Source organism: Cryptomeria japonica, chromosome 10 (assembly GCF_030272615.1).
Source record: "Cryptomeria japonica chromosome 10, Sugi_1.0, whole genome shotgun sequence".
NCBI classification, from domain to species: domain Eukaryota; kingdom Viridiplantae; phylum Streptophyta; class Pinopsida; order Cupressales; family Cupressaceae; genus Cryptomeria; species Cryptomeria japonica.
In genome coordinates this window covers 775,587,302-775,603,463 of record NC_081414.1, presented here as the reverse complement: position 1 = coordinate 775,603,463, position 16,162 = coordinate 775,587,302, and positions in this window count along the sequence as shown.

The window sequence follows — 16,162 nt, the reverse complement described above, 5'->3', positions numbered from 1 at the left end:
TGAACTGGATTTCCACGAGGATGCCAGCGGCGGCGGCGGGGGCGGCGGCGGCGGCTATGTGGTACTGTAATTTGAACATCCCCTGTCTTTTCTTCTTGACACTCATCCACAATGAAATCATGGAAAAGCCCTAAAATGTGATTGTAGTCCTCCAGCTTTTTATACTTTGACTCGAAAGTTTTCTTCAATTTCATCTTGCGCTCTCTATGCTCTGTTTCTTTTTCTTTGGTGCTTGGCTGAAGAGAATAACTGAAAGGGTGGACCAATGCAATTATACCGTCACATATCATTGTGAGCAGTTCTATCCTTGCTTCTTCTACCGTTGATTTGTCCTCCATTGCCAATAGCTCCATAAGAAGTATTATAGGAACCTGATTTTCAAGCATCAGAATGTCACTTAAAATGTCGAATTGACAAGATCGGACCCTGTTTCTATTAAACACAGGATCCAGCTTCCATTGCAATTCAACATTGAGATTTTCATCTGTGAGAAGCCTACGAGTCTAGAATGAAACATCCGTCCAGAGTGAATGCTCTTTTTGGCCATTCTTAACTTCTTTCACAAATGAGTAGATGAAAAAGAGATCAGGGGAGAAAGGCCTTTCTGCTTGATGGTCGAAAAAACTGTTCAAACTTTCAATCTTATTCTTCAGCTGTGTCTATTTTAGTTCCAAAACAGACCTTTTGTACTGTCATTTTGAAACCAGAATAAACACATCCACAAAAATCAAATATCACACATCTCACTCATCTCTTACCATTATTTTTAAGTTAACCAAAAAGAAATTAAACATTCCCCTCGCTTTGGTTCTCCCTTTTAGCCATCCCCCTCCCCTGAAAAAAGGAAAAGTTCTACTGCAATGATTGATGATAGCATAGTTTTCTCAAATGATAAGTATACTATTCTTGTTTGACACAGTCACAGGAAAATATGTAGCAAAATTGATTTAGGAAAAGGTAATCTACCGGCTAAGGCCTAAAGAATAATACAAATAAAGTTGTGATCATTCTTAAACAAAACCTAAGATAAAACGAATTAATAATAACACTTTCATTTAACTTTTTGTTGTACAAATATTTTACATATTATATTGATTTCATAGTAAAAAATATATAATATATGCAAGTAATTTTTTTAGTAATTTGTATTTTTTTAATTAGAAACGTACATTTATATTAATAGTAATTGATAATTGAAGTTTTGTTTTTAATGTAATTAGATGCCACAGTCTAAATCTTTAGAGACTCATCAAAGATTTGCACTTAAGTTTTACAAAACAAAATTTTTGAAAGTAATTTTTTAAAAACAAATTTTATTAATTATTATATCTCTTAATAAATAAATCAATTTTTTAAAAGATATTTAATTAATATTGATTTTTATAATGAATTTTTTATTAAAATATTTAGAAGAGAATTTTTTAAAGATATTTATTTAAAAATGAATAATTATAAAGTAAGAATTTGTAATTTTAGATAAGATTTCAATTTTTTTAACTTAATTTCATTTTATAATTTTTTTTTTTAACAATTGAAAGATTAAATTTAAACATTAGTTTAATCTATATATCTTGATTACAATTGTTAGAGATTAGAAATTTATTTTTGCTATGTATATTATATTTTTTTAATATGGTAATCAATAAAATTTTGTTAGTTATTAAAATTAAGTTATTTTAAAATGGTAAATATTTTTTTATTAATTTAATTTAAAATCATTATATTGTAGAATGTTATTATTGGTGATAATTTTGTTTCTAAAGTGATTGGTTCAAACACACGAACCTTAGGTAAAATTGTTACTAGCATGGTTTTAGGTTTTCCACCTAATTTTTGTATCCATTTACAAAGCTTCCAATGTATATAGTGACATGATAACTCAATCAACATATTATATAAATTTTGTAATAAATTTTTAATTTTAGTTGAATTATGGATAAAATTTTCAACCACGAGAATATTTTTACTAAAATTTGGTAATATTCATTTTCAAATATTAAAAAGGAATTTCAATTCAATTTCACTACTTAAATTAAAATTTGATAAAAATAACTTCTCTCCTCTCCCCCTCTCCTCTATCTCTACCTATCTCTCTCTCCCTCTAGTTGACTCCCTTTCTCTATTTTTTATACCCCTATCTTTGTATCCTTCTATCATAGTGCCACATGTAGGCTTGTAGCTCTATTTCTCCATCTATATGTAACTATCTCTTCCTCTTTATCTCTACCTCTCCCTATACACTTATCTATTTTTTTAATCTATCTCTATATCTCTCTACTTTTATCTCTCCATGTACCTCTTATTCCCTATATGTCTATCTTCTTATCTGTATCTCTCTATTTTTATCTCTCCCTCTACCTCTACCTCTACCTCTACATCTTTCTATCTCTTTATCTCTCTATCTATTACTCTCCTTCTTCTAATGGCAGGAACTTGACCATTAGCGTCCTTGTTTTAGTATGAAGAGGAGAGGTCATAGATATGACTCTTGACTTGTTTTTTTATTGGAAGAAAAGTATTTAATAATAAACAAGTATAGATAAGATTGATAGGGTGTATAGGTTTTAGATTATAATTAAAAATTTATGAAGATTTTGAAGTAATAAACATTTTAACAATATGGGAATTAGAAAGACAAGAGTGTAAAGAATTTATGAAGGTTCATTATTAAATATAAATTATATATAATTTTGATATTGTTTATATATAAAAAATAAATTATATATATGATTAAGTATATTAATTTTTTCATTTATTAAAAAAATATTAATAATTTATATATATAAATTCTTTTATAATATTACAAAATATGTATATTTAATATTTTGTAATTTATAAATTGTTATTTTTAATAGTAAAATAAATATGTTATTGTAAATTTAAACATCATTTGTTTGTTGTATAATTTTTTTGGTTTCAAATTTCATCACACACAAATAATATGATTAATTTTATTTTTTTTACCGGTGGACTTTTTGGGGCATTGTAAACTATTATTAGCCTAGCCTTGCTTCTTTTCCGATTGAATGAATACATGTCCATGGATCAACCAAATTTGTCAGTCTCATTTTTTGTTTGGTACTTTTAAACCTGTAGCCTGTACGCATGAGCGTTCACTCAAATTTTAAAAAAAAGTTTGTAGATTTACGTATGCAGTTATAAAAACTCTTTATAAATGTGATTTTAGTGCCTGTGACGGAAGATCTAAGTTGTCTATTACTTCATCGGTGGCTACGAACTAAGGGAAAACCCTAATTCATCGGTGGCTACGAACTAAGGGAAAACCCTAATTTATAGATTTATATACTTAAATCACTGCACATTTACCTTGCATTAACCTTTATTCATATTCATACAATTAAGTTCACTTTTAAAATAAAATATGGGGAAGAAATATATAATTAAAATATGATTTAGACTAGCACTTGCATCAAAATGAGGAGATATAATTAAAAATAAATAATTAAAAAATTAATTTAGAAAGATTGTAAGTTTTAATTTCAAATTTCAAACTTTAAGCACTCATACTTTTGTTAGTCTTGACAATTGTAAATTAAGGAGACTCCTTTTTAAAGTCAAGTTTTTTTTTGTAAATTTATGTTATTTTTCTATTTTTTTTGGAAGGATGTTGAAAAAATATTTACTCTCTACAATTAGACTAAATATGAAGAAATATATTATATTTATTACATATGAATAATTTTTTAATAATTTTTTTTATTGGCTTGCCACCAATTACATTAATGATAATCACGTTAACAAAAAATTGAATTATAAAATTTGCATCTTAAATATTAAGAAATATAAATATTTTTTTCAAATTAAAAAATATAAACATCTTGAAATCCCAATTATAAGAAGTTGAAAGAACATGATTTTTGTGAAAAGTACAAGACTGTACCAATAAAACAAATAAAAGGGCACCTCAATATTTTACATATCATAATTTCTAATCTTGTGCTCTCAACAATCATCAACTACTCCCATCCATAAGATAATAATATATTATGTCTTTGAAGTTTTTATTTTAGATATAATAATATTAAAATTATTTTATAAAATAATAATATATTACTTTAAGCATTTTTTTCAATAATGCATTAGTATTTTTATATATTTTTAAAATTATCAAAACTTATTAAAAAATAAGATTAATCTAATTATATTACTTCATTCAAATGACCTTTTTAGTAAGTAAATAAAAATACTATTCATTGTGTAAGTTATGGTTTCCTCTATCAATATATTTTTATTTAAAATTTAAAATGTTAAAAAATATATGATTTCTGTGTGGTTTGCCAATCTCTGTAAGGTGCTATTGTCAAGGAATCCTCGATGCATCATTCAAAAATTGGTCTCAATTCACTTGGACTAATGTTTTATTGCAGCATGTTTGTTGATCTCAGCTTTCGTTTCCCTTCTTCCTTAGATGGACGTATATAAACAACAAGAAAGCAGTGGGCAGAAAACAATAGGGTTTTGAATTCATGTTTAAATTTTAAGATCAATTTCCCAGTTTCATGTCATTAAGAATTTTACGTCAAGGGGAATTTTATCTCGCCAAACAATAGGGTTTGTTTTATCATCTATTTTAACAGTTTCATGCCATGTTAAAGTTTATCTAACCACATTAATGGGTGAGTGGCAATACTGCAACGATTTGTTTGTATAGAATTGACATCATACCAAAGTTGTCGTAAAATATAATTAAAATTACTTAATTAATTTTAATTATTCTAAATTTTCAAGTCAACAAAATTTATATCTAACTCTCTTTCTATATCACTCCCAATCTCTAAATTTATCTTTTTATTTCCCCCTCTCTCATTCTCTTCCTTTGTCTCCCTCTATATATTTATCTCTTCCATCTCTATCCTTCCATCCTCCTCTCCTTGTCTCTAATTGTCCTCTCAATATCCATCTCCTTCTCCATATCTATCTCTATCCCCTATCTCTATCTCTTGATTAGTTTCTCATTGTTTGTCTCTTCCCCCTCTATCTCTCCTTCTTTCTATACTTACCTATCCATCTTTCTGTCTCTCTATATTGTAAACATAACATGAGCATATTGATAATGGACTCTAATTATTGATCTTCCATGTCTTTTCGGCCTAACCATTGCACACCAAGATGCAATTGCTGATTTAATATAATATATTATATAAAGCAAGCAACTTACTTAAACCCTAGATGTACGCTATCATTTTGTATTGAACATAAAGAAATGTTGTACTAGCAGGGCCCACTTCCCACATAGGCATGCATGGTTTTCTCTAATCGTCTTCATTGGTGTTGTACTAGCAGGGCCCACTTCCCACATAGGCATGCATGGTTTTCTCTAATCGTCTTCATTGGCTCTGAAAAAAGAGACATTTTCATGCTTAATTAGCTTTTGCACATACCATCTGCCTTCCGTTTTGGACATATTATTTTTTCCTTAATATAAGAATTGGCCACTTCATTTAATAATTAATAAATATTTAATAAAATAAATAAATATCATTTATATAATAATTATTTATGAATTAATAAAATCATTTTAAATCTATTTATTTTTAAAAATTAAGAGATATTTTTTAAAATTGTATATCAATTTTTATTTTTATTTTAAATTTATATCATTATATCATGAGACTCCTTCATGTTTTAGCCATTTAATTTTGATAAAATAATTTTTTTAGTTAAATAAATTATGTAATGATATTTATTTATTTTTTTTAATTTAAATTAGAGATCAACATTTTTACTTATTTAAAAATTTAAATTAGAGATCAACATTTTCACTTATTTAAAAAATTTATGTTTAATGTTTTCTAGAGTATGTTCTATATAATCTAAGGGTGAAATGAAAACTCTAACTTTGATATATCATATTAATCATGTAATAAAATTCAAGCCTATGTTGCATGTTTGAGAGAACAATAAGAAAATTGAAATCCAGAATAACATATAACAAGGTTTCTACGAAACCTTCTACACTTTAAGCTTATCCAAAGCTCAGGTGGGTATACCTCTTGTGAATACTTTCACAATTTTAATATAAGATCCACAGTAAACCAGTGTTAAAAAACCTATGAACCTCATCACCTCAACGATACTGAAATATTAAAAGAAAACATGTGTTCATTTTCAGTCTTGACCCCAAGAAAGATAGAAACAACTCCACAAATTATATCAATGCCTTATCCGGGCTACAAAGTCACCCAAATTAAACAAGAGTTCTGAATCTAGACATTCACATACATCTCATCACTTCGACTTTCATTAACCTAATATATGCCTGACATATATATAAGTTTTTTCCCTTTATGCTAAAACCGTTTATCAAATTCAAGCAGAAAACTATTGATTTACTAATAGAGAAATTTCACATAGATTTAATTCCTCTCCGGGAGAGAAAAGCCTAAAAGATGTATGTAAGATTGCCTTGCAATCCCTATTGAATCAAATAACCCTAGATTATTCAAAAGAAACCAATAAATAAATGAATGCATACAAGAAGACAACACAGATATGAGCTCAAAATGTTTTGATCTGTATATTAATATCCATTTTCAAAAATAATACATAACTCGAGATCCTTCTGAAAAATAGAAGACCGTATATTAATTTTGGCAGAGTTTCTTTACAAGTTCTTGTGATGTCTTCTCCTAAAGTCCTGGTATCCATTTATAATGATATATGCAAACAAGCTTCGAACTTCCCTGGGAAAAGTTTGTTACAACCGTGATTCCCACTGAAAAGAAGTTACAATTATTTTATTTCTAACGGCTTTGAAGTCTGTTATACCATTGCAGCGTCAACTAACTGTTCTTGAACCTCCACTTCTTGCACCACATATTTGTTTTTCCACTCTTGGAACATGTCATCATCAGGCCAGGAGAAATTAACAATTTTCTTCCTCAACTTATTCAATCTTTTCCATGTGTTTCTTAATTGCTTAACCTTTCTCTCCAAAAAACCATAATGTGACTTCATCTTCTTAATTTCTTCAATTGTCTGAATAAATAAAGATGTGTCATCTGAATTGATGACTTCATTTATCCATTGAGACAATTTATGTCCTAGCTCATCTAGCCATACTTTTTCATCTTTTAACTCACTTGTATTGACAAAACCTCCAAGAAATATTTCAAATTTATGGTTAGCATATTCCTTCCTGTATAGATTTGCCTTTCTTTCTAGACCAGCTCTTCCTTCTACCAACCTTGTCATGCCTTTCACTAATTCACAAGTGGATTTAATAGTGGCATCAGCATTTGCTTCTTCATGGGATGAACACCTGAATTCCAATTCCACCTCCCTAGGCATCCACTTATTCAAAATTGGCTCTAGAATAGCCTTATCCTCTTTTAAACCTGTCAGTATGTTCAAAATTATCTGCATATATATATGCACAATAGAAGCCCCTATTGTGTCAACAAACTTCAAAATTGTGCCTCTGACCTTTTCCTCGTACTTACTTGCAAATAGGGCCTGAGCCTGCTTCAACTTTTCCACTTCATCTTGTAGGGTCTCAGTTGATTGAAAACTAGAAGTCATAGGAGAAGGGGGAAATTCAATGATTGGACTAGTGGATGGAGGTTTTGTTGGAGAAGAGGCAATCATTAAGGTAGAAGATTCACCTCTCTGGTATTGCCCTACTAATTGATTCTTCAATTTGGCAATGATACTATCCCTGTGGGCTATCTCCACTTTGGCCTCATTATAACCCTTTAGAATCGTCTCCAGTTTTACCTGGAGATCAACTTTTTCCTTGGCTTCCTTCTCGGCTATTGCCACATTGAATTTTGTTGATTCCAAGACTGTGCTATCAGCCTCTACTACCCCTGTGTCCTGCACTCTCTTCACAATCATACCTCCTAGGTAGCTGGACTCTGAGGTGTCCTTCATCTTTCTGCTCTCATCCCTCCTTAGAGACCACATGACCAAAGTAGCATGGTCCTTGCTAAATGTCACTCCTTCCAAGGGTTTTGTTTCTTTCCTTATTGCTTCAAGCACCAATGCATCTGCTATATCCCACTCAAGAAGAATTAATACACCAGCTTTTGCTACCATTTTTCTCCCCTGCTTAGGAGTAATGGCTTTGAATTCTGTCATCATTTCTTGTTTCACTTCTTCTTCCACTCTGGATGTATCTTTGTGGGGATGTTCACTTTTCTTCTTCTCACATATTGCTTTAAATTATTCTATATTTTGCCTCCAAACAAATTGCATGAAAGATCATGTTGTAACACAATTATTATCAGCTAGAAATTCCTCACTGACCTGTTTGATGACAGGCTCTAACTCTTTGCCTTTAAACTCCTATGCAGTCAAGTCCATTTCAGCATTTGGTGGTTCTTCAGGCATTCCTTCTTGTACTTCTTCATAAGTACAAGCAATCTCCCCAAGACTTCCCAGCTACAATAATTGCTTAGCCACTACATGTTCATCCCCCACATGGATTGGGGATTGGGATGGAGAATATAAAGGCTCACCTGTTTGTACCTCTTTTCCCACCCTTTGCCTTTAAGGGGAATCTTGGATTTCCATTACATCTTCTATTTCTCTTTTCCCTTTTGAAGTAGAAGGCTCACCCCTGACTGGCACTAGCACACTTTATTTTGGCCTCTTGTGCATCACATATTCACCTAGAGGGATGGCCTTGGCAAAGGTAGGCTTGGCTAGAACCAACTTAGCCTTTTCAAGATCATTTTTCAATATAGCTTCCCTCTTCTCCTTTAAGTTTTGCATTAAATCTTCAAAATAAAGTATCAAGAATTTAACCTTTTCCTCAAAGGGAGTAAAACTAGACAAAGGATCATAACCACTATCAAATTGGTGGATAAAATCTAGAGCCCTTTTATATGCTATCTATTTTTCCTTTGTTAATTCATGTTCATCTAGATTTAATTCATTTCTGATCAAATCCTCAGGAAAATGGAACCGGTGTGCTCTACCTTTACATACGGCTCTCTTATTGAACATGCCATTAAAGAAATCCTCTGGATCAACAAATCTAGCCACTACAGTAGACAACCTATAGGGTTGAAAGAAATCATCAAAGTGTGTCCAACCACCCTTGGTGATTACAAATTGATGAGCTACGGTGACAGCTGGGAAAATTGTTCCTTTTCCCCTATTTGTTAATTCTCCTTCTTGCAAACCTTCGATTTGCCTCAGGACCTCTGCAATTCCTATCTTCAATGGGAATTGATAGGGGAGAAAATATGGAGTTTCTCTGAAATCATAAACTCAGAACATAGTAGAGACAGGGTACAAATATATATCACCCCAATTGTGAACAATTTTGATATCCCCAGCAAATTCCTTAGGCCTAAGGAATTCAAGGAGAGCTTTAGGAATTCTAGGCTTCTGTGGGCATAAGAGGATCCTAATCCTAGATGCAAAACATCTATCAAACTTTAAGTAACTTGCATCTTCTCTGTCCCAGGACAAAATTGTGCTCCACAACTGAACTGGCATCTCCTCACCATCTTTTTCTTTGATCAGGTCCATTTCCTTAGCAAAATATTCAGCACCTTTAAATAGAAACATGTGCATAAGGAGAGAAAACAACCCAAAAGGTCTATCCACCTTGGCATTTTTTATCCCCATCAATCCCTCATGAATGGCATCAGTAAGATAAGGTGCAAAATCAAAAGTTACTGCTAGAGATGGGTTCAAAATCTGTGCTATCATGAGCATATAGTGGGTTGGCGTAGTGGTTTCTGCATCCTCCCCAAAAATCTGACACAAGGACCAATACATCCCTTTATCCCTCAAAGTAAATAGATTTAGAGAGAAGGGTTCCATGGTGCTAGGGCCTACAACAGTCAGTCCTCCTATTTTGACAAAAAATTCTTTCAGAGGGCCACTTCTGAGGTGATCTCTTTGTGCATTATAGACCTGTCCAAGTGTCTCAAAGTTGATGGGCTCTAAATAATTCGACACCTCACTAAGTCTAAACACTTTCCTAAACTCATCATCATTTATCTCAATTAAAGATCCCCCATTTACATCTCTCACACATCTGGTAACAGGATCATAGTTATTTGTAATCTGGGTTAACAGGTCCACATCCATGAAAACCCCAGGGACTATGAGCTTTCCAACATCTAACTCCCATATACTATCCATTGGAGCAGGGGAATTTCTCTGGCCGAATCTCACTTTGAAAATTCCCAAACCTGATATTCCTATCTGAGAATCCCTTAACCAATTCCTTTTGTCATACAAATTGTCACCAATTCTCAGGTGGGGAGCTTTGGGCACCAATTCTTTCATCTTAGCTGCGGCATTAGTAGACATAGTTAATTGTTCTAAAAAGTCATCACAAATGGCCCTCTCCTGATAATTTACCTTCCCTATGAAATCTATTCGTGGTGCCATCTCGGAATTACAGTTATTTCAATTAAAACTTAGATAGACTTCTAAGAAATCAAGCACCAGGTGATACCAATTTAAACTGTAACTGTTAAGCAATATGCAGAAACTTACTTGTTGCCTGAAGAAATTTGCTCTATGCACTAGTTCCTCTGTAAGACTCTTCAAAATGATGCTAAAGTTTCAATTGATGTGAAGCTTTTTACGGCAACTCAGCATTGAATAGAAACATTAAGCCACATGCTTCGGCAATCAATTTGAAATTGAATTCAAAAAATGGCTCTAACGAACCACAAAGAATTTTCTAAGTGTCATGCCTATTCGCTGCTTCGTGAAAGATAAAAACCTCGTATCTTTTCATTGTGAAACAGCACCATCCATCATATCCTAAAAGATGTACACGTTCTTTACCGTACCTGAGTCATCCTGCTTAGAAATGGGCCCCACCTTCCTTTTGCTGCTTCGCGAAGGATAAAAATCTTGCATCTTTTCCATGCAAAACAGCGCTAACTGTTGGATCATCCACTATCCGCTCGACCATTTTTCTTCACGGTGACCACTTGTCTATTCAACTAACCGTGACCGCCACCGCTAGTGGTTCTTCGCTGCTTCGCAAAAGGTAACCATCTCGCATCTTCACCATGCGAAAAAGTGCAAGGCATCCGATCAACTTGAAGTTGATCGGTCTTTAGTCTCTTTAGTCTTCAAAGTGGGACCTCTTAGAAAATTCACTCATTTGCAAACTCCCTTTAAGTATCTTCCACATGGTTATCACTGATTTGTCCCAACGGTCTGATAGTTACCACATCCGAACTACCAGATGTTTCATCGTACAATGTATTTTATCAACACCGCCACCTTTTCAAATAGACCGATCTTGAAATTTAATTGGAGCCACGCGTCCCAATGACTAATCACCTTTTAAAACAGTCGTGCCTCCAACTAGATTGCCACATAACTCTCCATGTCAGAGCCAACTCCTTTTTGCTGCTTCGCGAAGAGTAAATTTCTTGTTACTTTGGGCTGCGAAACAACGCACACCATTAGATCTTCTCAAAGATGCACTTTCTTTAACTTGCAAGCCACCCTTTCATTGGGCCCACTGCCTTTTTTCTATTTCGTGAAGCATAAATAGCACATATCTTTACCATGCGGAATAGCGTTGACCACTAGATCTTGTCAAAAATGTTCGGTCTTTAACCAAGGGATCCACTTACCTTTGGGGCCCGCCATCCTTTCACTTCTTCATGAAGGATAAACTTCCCTTATCTTTTCATCACAAAATAGTGACAACTATTGGATCAAGAACAAGACACGTGATGCTTAACTCATTCTTTAGCTTACCTTTCGGGCCCACCAATCCTTCATTATTTTGCAAAAAGTAAACACTGGGTTACTTCCCTTTTCAAAACCGCGTACATCGTTGGATCAACTAGAACTTGCACAATCTTTACGAAGACTGAAAAAGAAATGAAAACTTAGGAAAAGGCAAAAAATTAAAAACATTACTAACGACCCGCCTAAGGCAAAACTTAAAGGGGGGGACCTCTTCTCACGACGGACCAACCCTTCCACCCAAGTGGAAAAGGTAACAAGAAAAAAGAACGTCGGGACTTCAAGATGGAAAAGGTGAATTGTAGAAACCCTAAACCCTTAGACCAACAACCCTTAGAGGCAGAATGAAGAAACTAAAAACTATTTTGTAGATTTTAGCAGATTAAAGAACAAAAATCACCCAATAATCAAAAAAAGTGACAACAGCAGCTCTGATTGGGGATGGTTGATTGCGAGATCAATACAAGAACACAGAAAAATTTGGAGAATAGACCAAAAAACAAACCCAAAAGAAACCAACAGAAGCAAACCGAATTATGTATAAACTACAACTTACTGTGCATGGACTTCTAAAACTTAAGAGAAGTAATGCTTCAGGAATTGTCCATGCACTGGGAATTCTTGTACCTCGCCATTCATTGTCTGCAAGTAGTATGAGTCTTTTCCATTAAGATCACAAACAATAGAAGGGCCCATCCATAATGACTCAATTTTTTTGTGCTTGCCTTTATCTTGTCCTCTTGTGTTCAATTGAAGAACCAAGTCACCAATTTGAAACTTCCTCAATGTGGTTCTTTTGTCAAAAAGATACTTGGACTGTAGCTGAATCTTCAAATTCCTTTTATGAGCCAGAGTCCTGATTTCTTCCACTTCCACCATTTGAACCATTATGTCTTCCATGGGTTCGGACAACTCCAACTCCTCATCTTGTAGGAACTTATATACATGGAGAAGGTTATTGATTGGCACCCTATTTTGTGTGCCATAAACTAATTCAAATGGTGATACACCAATTACTTTCTTAACAGTAATCATGTCTGCCCATAAGTCCAATTTTAATTTCTAATCCCAAGACCTTTTGTTCTCCTCAAAGATTTTCTTAATAATATTCAAAAGGCTTTTATTGTTGGATTTTGCTTGTCCATTACCTTTTGGATGGTATGGTGAAGAATAAGACATGATTATTCCATGGCTGGTACAAAATTCAATGAATTCCTCTGATCTAAAGCTCATGGCATTGTCCATTATCAGTTTCATAGGAACACCAAATCTTGTTATAACATTATCCATCAGAAATTCAATGACAACTTTACCAGTGGCTCTTTTAGTAGGCATAGCCTCAATCCACTTAGTGAAGTAATCAGTGGCCACTATGATCCATCTGTGACCTCTTCCTGACTTCTCAACTATTTCCCCAATAAAATCAATGCCCCACTAGACAAAAGGGGCTTCCACTGTAACTGGCTTAAGGGGCAAAGCTCCTTCGTACTTTAACTTGGAAGAAAATTTTTGGCATGGGTCACACCTCCGGACATGCTCATGGGCATCTTTGAACACAGTAGGCCAATAGTATCCAGCCCGAACTATCTTGCCAGCTGTGGTCTTGGTAGAGTAGTGGCCTCCACATACTCCATTATGCATTTCAGTTAGCATCCTTCTAGCTTGGGATTTATCTAAGCACATCAACAATGCCCCATCTTTGTTTTGCCAATATAGATCACCCTGAATAAGGACATACTTTTGAGACTTCAGTTTCAATGTCCTTCTCTAGTTATGAGTCATTCCCTCTGAGTATGCTGCATCCCTCAAAAAATGTACTATTTCTGAATACCAGGGTTGTGTTTCAATACTTGTGACCATGATATTCTCAATTTCAACATTGTTAACTTCAACATCAAGGAGATTTGATTCAGCCATCAACTTAGCAAGACCTAACCCTCTTACCAATTTAGTAATTTTGATTTCTAAATCAAACTCTTCAACCCTAGTTATCCATCTGCACCTTTTTCCAGTGACCTCGGACTGAGATAAGATGTCCTTGATAGCTGCATAAGGGACATAAGCAATTATTTGTGCATTTACAAGATATAGCCTAAATGTTGGTGTAAATAATTATTCATCTTGGATATTATTACACCTTACTTAAGTTTACTTAGGTACATGCATTTCATAGTAGTTTGGGTATGAGACACTTGGGTGTTTGTGCCACATTGGGATAGTGTGTGTAGGAGAATTTCTACCTTTTATGGTGTGATCTTATTGTTACACTCCACATTCAGTGGGTGATCCACCTCATGTGGAATATTATATTGTTTCTCCTACCTACCCACACCTATTTCCTACCTACCCTTGTTTCTTATTGAGCCACATGTCATGTTTGTGTGCTCACATATCCATATAGTCTTGCCTATATAAGAAGGCTCATATTCACTATATGTAACGATTGATGATCCAGTTGATCAATATTTTCATCTTGATAGAATATAGTTTATTTCTATCATATATTTTGTAAGTTTTGGAAGCAACCTCTACACTCGCAAGCAAGGATTTATGGGTCGCAATCTACTTTTACTTCATAGCTTTCTGTAAGTTTTGGAAGCAACCTCTACACTCGCTCGACTAGAAAGCGATCGTGTTGCTGCTGTTGTGGGAGCCTTTTCATTATTTGATTTATGGTGTTTATTTTGTAGAGTTCCATCTGAGAGAGTAGCTTAGATACCCTGTGATGAAAAAGTCCCAAACGGACCACCCGAGGCACATATGCATTACTGTTTAAACTCATCAGATACACTGGCACTGAGTTTATGGAGATACGAGACAGATTTCCTAATTTATCATCTAACTCATTGTTTTCGGCCTTGTGAAATTCGAACTTGCCCTTCACATCCTCAAACCATGAGGAACGAATTTCTGGGTCCGTTACTGATAGATGCCACTCTTTTACAACCTATTTTTTTCTCTTTTTCGCCATTCTTTGACTTCTTCCACAAGTGAGTAGATGAAAAAGAGACCAAGCAAGAAAGAATCTAAAGTCTTTCCGATTGACGGATGGAAAATCCGTTGTAAAATTCAATCTTCTTCTCCCTACCTCATGTGTTAAAGTCTGGCTATCACCTCACCTCCAAAAATCAAGTATCACACATCTCAATGATTAGTCACCATTATATTTATTTTAAATGAAGAAAAAGCAAACATTCCCATCTCTGTGGTTCTCCTTGTCCAACCATTCCCCTCCCCTCTAAAAAGAATGACAAGAAAACGGGTATTAAACTTGATTTACAAATGATAGGTGTACTATTCTGGTTGATAGAGTCCGACATATTTCTTAGTATAGTTTTGATTATTTTTCAATCATTATGAGTAATCTAAAATTAATATCTCAAGAAAGATTTCAATAACTTATTTCATATAAGTGATTTTGATTTATTGATCTATTATTCTAGACTGAAAGCATGACAAGTATATAGTTGATTTTATTTCTTAAGAAAAATATTCTAAGTATAAAGTTGCTTTTATTTCTTAAAAAAAATATTCTAAGAAGTTACATGAGAATTCATGATAACCAAATTCATTTCAGCTATTTTTTCTTTATATTTCTAAACTTTATACTTGAAAAAATATACTTAAGAAATTGATGAGGAGTCTCATTCTTCTCTCTAATTACATTATACTAGATTTGACTTTTTTAATGAAATATTTCCCAAGGTTTCTGATAGAATCAATAATTTTATCTTACAATGTAAGTATGATGTTGTTCAAATGTGTGCATGGTTATTTGAATTATGAAATCAAATATGTCCAAAATGATAATTTATAGTTGATTAGGTACATACATGTCACTTAGGAAAGATGAATTGATGGTCATAAATTGACATCTTAGCCAAAAATAACATGACTATCAATATTTTATTTCTAAAATTGAATTGTGAAAAAAAATAAGAACCTATATGTCATGTACATTATGTAGCTTTGTAGAATCCTAAGCAGTATGGCCATTGTATTGAATCAATCAATGGAAAAAAAATTATAATAAAAATGTTAAAAAATGATTAAAAAAAAATAAAATATTCATATATGATCATAACATATGGTAGATGCTTATCAAACAAAAGAAATATATACAGTATAAATATTCTTTCACTTGAATCAACTTGAAAATGTATTCACAAAAATCATAAAACTTACTAAACTTTGACTATGCAAACAGAACTCATAAATTGACTATTCAAATAATGTTAGAAACTAAATATTCAAAAATAATAAGTTCTAGAATTACTATAAAATTCGTTAGTTTAATGTGTTTCATTTTATTTCCATAATACTAACACATTAGTGTTCTTGTAAAACCACCAACTACATGGTGCAATGTAGTCAAACCCACATTTAAAACCAAGCCCACATCTAACCTGCAAAGTTATATAATATTTAAGTTACCAAAGATAAATGAAACGTTAGCTTC